Source organism: Cherax quadricarinatus, unplaced genomic scaffold (genome assembly GCF_038502225.1).
Source record: "Cherax quadricarinatus isolate ZL_2023a unplaced genomic scaffold, ASM3850222v1 Contig63, whole genome shotgun sequence".
NCBI lineage: Eukaryota > Metazoa > Arthropoda > Malacostraca > Decapoda > Parastacidae > Cherax > Cherax quadricarinatus.
The window spans coordinates 1-9613 of NW_027195089.1; the positions used below are offsets into that span (position 1 = coordinate 1).

The following is a 9613-nucleotide window of genomic DNA, read 5'->3' on the forward strand; positions in this document are numbered from 1 at the left end:
TTTCATTAAATGTTTCAGGGAATGTATAATGTGTGCATATGTATTGTATACACCCGTGCACATGTATGTTGGGTGTATTGTATACACCCGTGCACATGTATGTTGGGTGTATTGTATACACCCGTGCACATGTATGTTGGGTGTATTGTATACACCCGTGCACATGTATGTTGGGTGTATTGTATACACCCGTGCACATGTATGTTGGGTGTATTGTATACACCCGTGCACATGTATGTTGGGTGTATTGTATACACCCGTGCACATGTTGGGTGTATTGTATACACCCGTGTACATGTTGGGTGTATTGTATACACCCGTGTACATGTATGTTGGGTGTATTGTATACACCCGTGTACATGTATGTTGGGTGTATTGTATACACCCGTGCACATGTATGTTGGGTGTATTGTATACACCCGTGCACATGTATGTTGGGTGTATTGTATACACCCGTGCACATGTTGGGTGTATTGTATACACCCGTGTACATGTTGGGTGTATTGTATACACCCGTGTACATGTATGTTGGGTGTATTGTATACACCCGTGCACATGTTGGGTGTATTGTGTACACCCGTGCACATGTTGGGTGTATTGTATACACCCGTGTACATGTTGGGTGTATTGTATACACCCGTGCACATGTTGGGTGTATTGTATACACCCGTGTACATGTTGGGTGTATTGTATACACCCGTGTACATGTATGTTGGGTGTATTGTATACACCCGTGTACATGTATGTTGGGTGTATTGTATACACCCGTGCACATGTATGTTGGGTGTATTGTATACACCCGTGCACATGTATGTTGGGTGTATTGTATACACCCGTGCACATGTTGGGTGTATTGTATACACCCGTGTACATGTTGGGTGTATTGTATACACCCGTGTACATGTATGTTGGGTGTATTGTATACACCCGTGCACATGTTGGGTGTATTGTGTACACCCGTGCACATGTTGGGTGTATTGTATACACCCGTGTACATGTTGGGTGTATTGTATACACCCGTGCACATGTTGGGTGTATTGTATACACCCGTGTACATGTTGGGTGTATTGTATACACCCGTGCACATGTTGGGTGTATTGTATACACCCGTGCACATGTCGGGTGTATTGTATACACCCGTGTACATGTATGTTGGGTGTATTGTATACACCCGTGCACATGTTGGGTGTATTGTATACACCCGTGCACATGTTGGGTGTATTGTATACACCCGTGTACATGTTGGGTGCATTGTATACACCCGTGCACATGTTGGGTGTATTGTATACACCCGTGCACATGTTGGGTGTATTGTATACACCCGTGTACATGTATGTTGGGTGTATTGTATACACCCGTGCACATGTTGGGTGTATTGTATACACCCGTGCACATGTTGGGTGTATTGTATACACCCGTGTACATGTATGTTGGGTGTATTGTATACACCCGTGCACATGTATGTTGGGTGTATTGTATACACCCGTGCACATGTATGTTGGGTGTATTGTATACACCCGTGCACATGTATGTTGGGTGTATTGTATACACCCGTGTACATGTATGTTGGGTGTATTGTATACACCCGTGTACATGTATGTTGGGTGTATTGTATACACCCGTGCACATGTATGTTGGGTGTATTGTATACACCCGTGTACATGTATGTTGGGTGTATTGTATACACCCGTGCACATGTATGTTGGGTGTATTGTATACACCCGTGTACATGTATGTTGGGTGTATTGTATACACCCGTGCACATGTATGTTGGGTGTATTGTATACACCCGTGCACATGTATGTTGGGTGTATTGTATACACCCGTGCACATGTATGTTGGGTGAACTTTCAGGGAAGGTATATGTGTGTGTGCATTGTATGTATGGAAACGTCTGAATATACATGTGTGCACACCACCTGTGTGCGTGTGCACACCACCTGTGTGCGTGTGTACCCACCTTGCGAGGCTCACTCTGCACAAGTTCCTCCACCAACAAGTGAACGTCAGAGCGGGTATGTACAGACTGGAGCAGAGCGCTGGATCGACCACTCAGCTTCAACCACAACATCTTCCAGGCAGTACAGGCAACCTGCCAGTATAATGATGAAATACCTTGTGTAATAAAGTAATACCTTGTGTAATAAAGTAGTACCTTGTGTAATAAAGTAATACCTTGTGTAATAAAGTAGTACCTTGTGTAATAAAGTAATACCTTGTATAATGAAGTAATACCTTGTATAATGAAGTAATACCTTGTATAATGAAGGATTACCTTGCACAATACTATGTATAATAAATTAATACAATGTTTAAGATAATATCTTATATAATGAAGTAATACCTTGTATAATATCTTGTATAATGAAGTAATACCTTGTATAATGAAGTAATACCTTGTATAATGAAGTAATACCTTGTATAATGAAGGATTACCTTGCACAATACTATGTATAAGAAATTATTACAATGTTTAAGATAATATCTTATATAATGAAGTAATACCTAGTATAATAAACAATGAGTTATTATATTGAATAATGATGTAATACCTTGCATGATGATGTAATACTTTGTATAATACCTTCCATGAATTAATTCCATGTATATGAATTAATTCAAGTATAATGCATTAATGCCAGATATAATGAGTCAATTCCATGTATGTATTAATACCATATATATATTAATGCCATGTATAATTAGTTAATATAATGAGCAATCCATTAATACCATGTATAACGAGTTAATAACTTGTACTTTCTAATGAAATAATGTCGGTGAAGACTTACTCAGCCCTGTAACAACTTCAGACAGTATTACCAAGGCTGGCTCCTCCTCACGAAAATTAATGAATAGAAAAAGAATAAAAACTGACAAACATAAACACTTTACTGTTTAGAAAATATAAAATATAAGTATAAAATATAAAATATAAGTCAGATGTAAATTGTGTCCCACGGTCAGACAAAATTTCTCTAGGGATGTCCACTCTGGAGAAGATGGACAAAAGGGCTTCAGCCACCTCTGTAGTAGTTATGGTCTTTAAGAGTATGGCTTCAGGGAAACTCGAAGTATAATCAACTAATGTTAATATATATCTATGTCCCCCAGATGAAAGTGGAGATAAAGGACCAACGATGTCAATAGCTACTTTTTCAAAGGGTACCGTAAAGACTGGCATTTTGACCATAGGTACTCGCCTGGTACCTCGGAAGGATGACAGTTGGCAAACTTTACACGATCTACAATAAGTAGTGACATCTGAGGACATTTTTGGTCAAAAATAGGTTTCCCTAATTTTATTTAAGGTTTTACGATGCGAGAAATGTCCGGCCACTGGCAGGTCATGAGCCATTTTAAGAACAGTCTCTCTGCATTGACTTGGAACAACTAAGATGGAATAGTCTATCTCATCTGAATTTAATTTGAATACTGACTTGTACAAGATACCTTTTATATATTCAAATTTATATGAAAAGTTTTTCCTTTGGATAACTTGATTTTGTTTAGCGGCATTATGGCAATTCTGAAGAGAAGGGCAATTACGTTGTAAATTGACAAAGGAGTCCTTCGATATATCTAAAGGCTTAAAGTCGGGGAAAATCAAAGGATGGATAGTAGGAGAAGCCTGGGCTTTGGTCTGAGCCCTAGTCCAGACATTTATGGTATCGGAGGTGATATCTTCACTTTCATCTAACAAGTGAACCGGATCCTACTACCTCGCTTTCGAGAGTAGCATCACTGGTTTTTAATCCCACATGAATCTCACGAGACATTGTCTCATCTGAGCTTTCGAGGGGCTTCTCTGACTCTACAGGAAGAGGATCTGAAACACTTATATCCATCTTTGGTGATGAAAGGTCAACCTCAGAAGGAAGAATGGCACCTTTTACATTACCTATTAGTACGGAGCAAGAAGTGATGGGAGCTAGTACGGCTTCAGACCAACCTGTGAACCATTTAGACCTAATGTAACAACGGATGGTAGGAAAAGTGTCTGTATGGCCCAAGTAGTCTGAAAGAATAGCAGAGGAATGAGTTTCTTTAAGATTAGGCCCGGTGGCCTGGTGGCTGGCCCGGTGGCCTGGTGGCTAAAGCTCCCGCTTCACACACGGAGGGCCCGGGTTCGATTCCCGGCGGGTGGAAACATTTCGACACGTTTCCTTACACCTGTTGTCCTGTTCACCTAGCAGCAAATAGGTACCTGGGTGTTAGTCGACTGGTGTGGGTCGCATCCTGGGGGACAAGATTAAGGACCCCAATGGAAATAAGTTAGACAGTCCTCGATGACGCACTGACTTTCTTGGGTTATCCTGGGTGGCTAACCCTCCGGGGTTAAAAATCCGAACGAAATCTTATCTTATCTTATCTTATTAGAAATGACTATACATGTGCATCCAGTGTCTCGTAAAATGGTAGATACATTAAGTCCATTAACTGTTCCTGAACAGAAGGGTGCCTGGTCATTACAGTCTTTAAAACATCTTCCAACTTTTTGGACCTTCTTAGAAGGACAATCTGGACGTTTATGTCCCTTAACACCACACAAATGACAAACAGGAATAAAAGAAGTCATTTTACTTTCCACTAGAGGCTTTGATTTCTTAAGGTCTGATGAACCCTTGCCCTTAGGGTTCGATCCCTTTAGGTCTTTATAGGAATTGTGAGCCTCAACATACATGTCAGCAGCCTCAGCAACTTCCTCAGCTTTAATCAGGTTACGTTCTCTGATGAATGTTCGTATCTGGTGGAGAAGAGCTGTCAGGAACTGGTCAGCAACCATGAAGTCTCTAAGAGATTCATAACTGTGATCAATTCCTGAACTCTCTATCCAAAAGTCGAACAAACGAAAGAGTGTTACTTGTAACTGCTGAAAGTTCTGGCCAGGCTGTAAGGTGGCATACCTGAAATCTTTCCTGTAAGAATTAGTGGTTTTCTGATATGCTTTAAGGATTGCCTTCTTCAGTAGGTTATAATTACATATGATATCCTGCGACAAAGTTGCATAGATATTCAAAGCAGTACCAGAAAATAACATTCCTAACCTGGTAGCCCAGGTGTCAGCAGGCCATTCACAGAGGGTAGCGGTATTGCAAAACCTGATGATGTATGAAGTAATGTCTTCACCCTCTCTGAAGGGAGGTAAATTAGGTGTTGGAATATGTGCACTAGCTGCATGATGTTCAATTACTCCTTCCTCTAATTGTTGTTGTGTAAGAGTTAACTTTTTATTCTCTAATTCAAGGCGAGCTTTTTCCAGCTCGCGTTCCTTTTCTCTCTCTATTAACTCGAGTTCTCTAGCTTTTTCCTCACGTTCTCTAGCTTTTTCCTCATGTTCTCTAGCTTTTTCCTCACATTCTCTTTTATGTGCTCTTTCCTCAAGCTCTCTTAATTTAACTTGTTCCTCATGTACTCTTGCTCTCTCCTCACGATCAAGTCTATCACTCTCATTTTTGTCTTCTCTCTCTCTTTCTAACTGTCTATCTTGGTTTTCTCTTTCAGTTCGATCTCTCTCCTTTTTATCCTCTCTTTCGATTCTCTCTCTCTCCTTTTCTTCTTCTCTTTCCCTTTCTAACTGTCTCTCTTCTCTCTCAATTCTCTCTCTTTCAAGTCTTTCCTGGATCTTAGCACTAATGAAAGATTCTAAATTTTTCCCTGTTATTCCTAACTTACTTCCAGCGCTCATCCAAAACTGGTATTCCTTCATGCTTGCAAGAATAACTTAAACTATCAGGGGAAATGAAACGCATATTAAAGAAAATGGAGGGTTCAATTCCTGCTCTGCTCAAACTGTAAATAAACCAGAGGGCTCGATCCCTGCTTCAATTAAACAATATGTATTAATTAAAGTGAAGGGTTCTATGCCGGCTCCGAGCAAACAGTAAGTAGAATGGGGTCCCTTGACCATCCAATCTTCTCACCAACAAATCAAGAGTGTCTTACGACAGTTCCCTTGATAAAATAAAGAGCTCAATGAAACAAATTGTCACTGGAAAATCTCGGGTCCCTAGAGTCTAATCCTCCAAAGTGTTTCAAGCTCGAACAAAAAGGTGGCAGAATTAAATATTATATCATGCCTGACTTGACTTACAATAAATTGAGACTATAACAATCACCAAATCATTTAAATACCTGTACTGTAGTCCTACCATAGAGAATGGTTACTCATGGCTGGTGGTAACTGTCTGTGGTATGTGGCGTTGAAGTTCCAATGGTAGATTCGAGATGGAGTCGAATCTTGATTCAGTCGAGTTGATCTTGGCAAGGTCGCCACTTGTGAAGGCTTACTCAGCCCTGTAACAACTTCAGTCAGTATTACCAAGGCTGGCTCCTCCTCAGGAAAATTAATGAAAAGAAAAAGAACAAAAACTGACAAACATAAACACTTTATTGTTTAGAAAATATAAAATATAAAACACTTAAATATGAAATATTGATCCTACCTTAAAGAAAATGAAAAATGAAAAATATAAATGATATCTGAATTCAACGCTATATATATATATAAAACGTGGGTGTCTGGTGTTGGTGACACTGCGTGTTGTTGAAATCGTAGCCATTGCCAATGATGGGGGGAGGGAGGGTCGCAGGTGTTGGTGACAACCCACCGGCTCATTCTTCACAGATTTTCTAGCCATCAATAATCCGTCCAGATGACAGGAAAGCAGGTTTTTTTCCACTGCAATGATGAGGGGTTATATCCTGCTACTTGCATACACAAACAGGTAAGTGGATCAGAATTTGGGACGCCTCAGAACGTTAGTCCGTCTCCTTCAATTCTACTCGTTGATTAGCAGGTGACCCCCTCTGTCCTTTCAAGCTGTAAAGAGAGACAGATTACCCACTGCTTAAGAAATCACTCTCCATGATAAGTACAATACCTAAAAGATGTGGTGATTATTAAAACATTTTAACCTATCAAGACTGAAAGGACTAAGTTAATTATTGGTCAAAAGTGAAGCTTTCAACCAATAAGTCCACTAAAATATGATCAGGCATGTACTTACAGTAGTGTTGGGAGCTGTGAGTCGAGTGATTTACTGTTTGACTGGAGCCCCACACGTCACCTTTCTGGGGGGGGGGGGGGAAGAGGGAGGGGAAGGGATAGCGGGAGCTGGACTGATCCTACCTTAACAAGCAGCCGGCAATCAAACTATTGTTACTATATACTCCCTCACTACTCCTATCTATTGAACTTTTCCCTCACAATGTCATGCATGATTTAACAGAATGTATGAGTATTACCTTGGGCATAAAGCATTAATACATTGTATAATGAAGGAATTCCTTGTAATATGCCATGTAATGTAAGTTAGCATCATGTATAATGCAGTATTACCTTTGATATAAAGCAGTACATTGTTCCTAGTACATTGTAGTAGTACCATATATAATGCAGTAATACCATGTATAATGCAGTAATAACCTGTATGAATGCTGTAATAATATGAATAATGCTGTAATACCACGAATAATGCTGTAAGACCATGAATAATGTAGTAATCCCATGTATAATGAAGTAATACTATATATAATGATGTAATATCATGTATAATGAGCATTATCTTGGGTATAAAGCAGTACATTGTAACAAAGTGGCATCATGTATAATAAGTGCCATGTATATTGAAGTATACATGTATAATGAGTATCACTTATAATGAAGTAATTGTGAAGGCTTACTCAGCCTTGTAACAACTCCAGTAAGTATTACCAAGGCTGGCTCCTCCTCAGGAAAATTAAGGAATAGAAAAAGAATAATAGTCAAATATAAACACTTTATTATTTAGAAATGAAAATATAAAACCAATTAAATATGAATTTTTGTCCTACTTGAAAGAGAAATGAAAAATGAAATATAAAAATATTATCTGAGTTCAACGCTAATATGTACAGTTAGACTGGGTGTCTGATGTTGTTGACACCGCGTGTTGTAGAAATTGTAGCCGTTGCTGATGATGGGAGGGTCACAGATGTTGAGTGACAACCCAACGACTAGTTCTTCACAGAGTCTCTAGCCTTGAATAGTCCGTCAAGATGATAGGCACGCAGGTTTTTCACCACTGCAAAGATGAGAGGTAGTTACCTGGGGTTGACAACATTTAGGTATTCAGATATAATGGTGACGTCCCAGAACTTGGGTAAAGTTCGTCTCCTTCAACACTGTTTCTTTGGTTGCCAGATGACCCAAGCTGACATTCCAAGCTAGAAAGAGACAAAGGTTACCCACTGCCTAAGACATCACTCTCCATGATAAGTAAAGTATTTAAAAAACATGGTGATTGTCTAAAAGCGCATGGAAATCAAGGCAGAATGAACTAAGTCTTTAAAATTGGTTAAAAGTGAAGCTTTTAACCAATATATCCATTAAAAACAGGAGCAGAGGCTTTTACTTACAGTTGTGTTGGGAGCTGTGAGTCAAGTGATTACCATTTGGTCGGAGCCCCACACGTCACCTTTCCGGGTGGAAAAAAGGGGAGGGGGATAGCGGGAGCTAGACTGACCCTACCTTAACAAGCAGACTGGCAATCAAAGTATAGTCACCATATACTCGCTTGCTACTCCTATCTGTTGAACTTTTCCCTCACACTCCCTCATACCAAGACTTATAGTCAAGGAGTATAAAAATAGGCGAGGGAAAAGTTCTAAACCAGGAAAGTCGAGTAAGGTACCAAATCTTCTACTGACTGTCACGACTTAACCAGTCAGAGAAATAATTGGATGAACCATTGATATACACAATATGAAACTTAAAAGCTTGGAGTGCCAATGTCCACCTCAAGAGGCGACTGTCGGTTCCCTTAAAACTTTCTATGTATATCAAAGGTTTGGGATCCGTCTCTAAAATTAATTCTTTTCCCAGTAAATAAAATTTAAGCTTAGTGATACCCCACACAAGGGCCAAACATTCCTTTTCTGTGGTGGAGTATCTCGTTTCTGCAGGAAGAAGTTTCAGGCTTAGGAAGCATACAGGGAAGGGTGTACCATCATGGTACTGTAGTAACACAGCACCTAAGCCGGAATTGGAGGCATCAGTTTTTAAAACGGTTTATTAATATCTGGAATCTTAAGTATATGGTCTTTTGAGAAGATATTTTTAATCTCATTGAACTTTTCTCGAGCTAAGCTGGAAAGTTCAAGAGGTTCCTTTACAGACTTTTTAAGGTAATCGGATAACATGCCTGTAAGATCGGTAATGTTGGGGATAAACCGTACATAAAAATTTACAGAACCAAGAAAGCTATGCATGAGCTTCTTGGTTTTGGGGAATTTAAACTCTAATAAAGCTTTGATCTTACTGGGGAGAGGCTGCAAAGAATTATTTGAAAGAATCAATCTGAGATATCTAATTTTGTTATACCCAAGGAAGCATTTCTTCGGCTTGGCAGTGAGGCCAGAGGGATGCCATACACTACAGTTACAAAACTGCAACATTAACACCCTCCCCCCTTCAGATTATAGACACTGCACTTCCCATCTCCAGAACTCAAGTTTGGCCTGCCGGTTTCCCTGAATCCTTTCATAAATGTTACTTTCCTCACAATCCAACAGCATGTCAAGTATTAAAAACCATTTGTCTCCATTTACTCTTATCAAATATGCTCACACA

The 9613-nt window shown here is 39.6% G+C and overlaps 2 non-coding genes across 2 annotated transcripts; both read right to left on the minus strand.

Moving 5' to 3' along the window:
* Window positions 1-583: 583 nt before the first annotated feature.
* On the minus strand, window positions 584-670 carry LOC138851180 (small nucleolar RNA SNORA11). The gene has a single exon (XR_011391044.1). It is a non-coding gene; the product is annotated as a small nucleolar RNA SNORA11 (small nucleolar RNA).
* A 353-nt stretch (window positions 671-1023) lies between these two features.
* On the minus strand, window positions 1024-1140 carry LOC138851179 (small nucleolar RNA SNORA11). The gene has a single exon (XR_011391043.1). It is a non-coding gene; the product is annotated as a small nucleolar RNA SNORA11 (small nucleolar RNA).
* Window positions 1141-9613: the final 8473 nt, after the last annotated feature.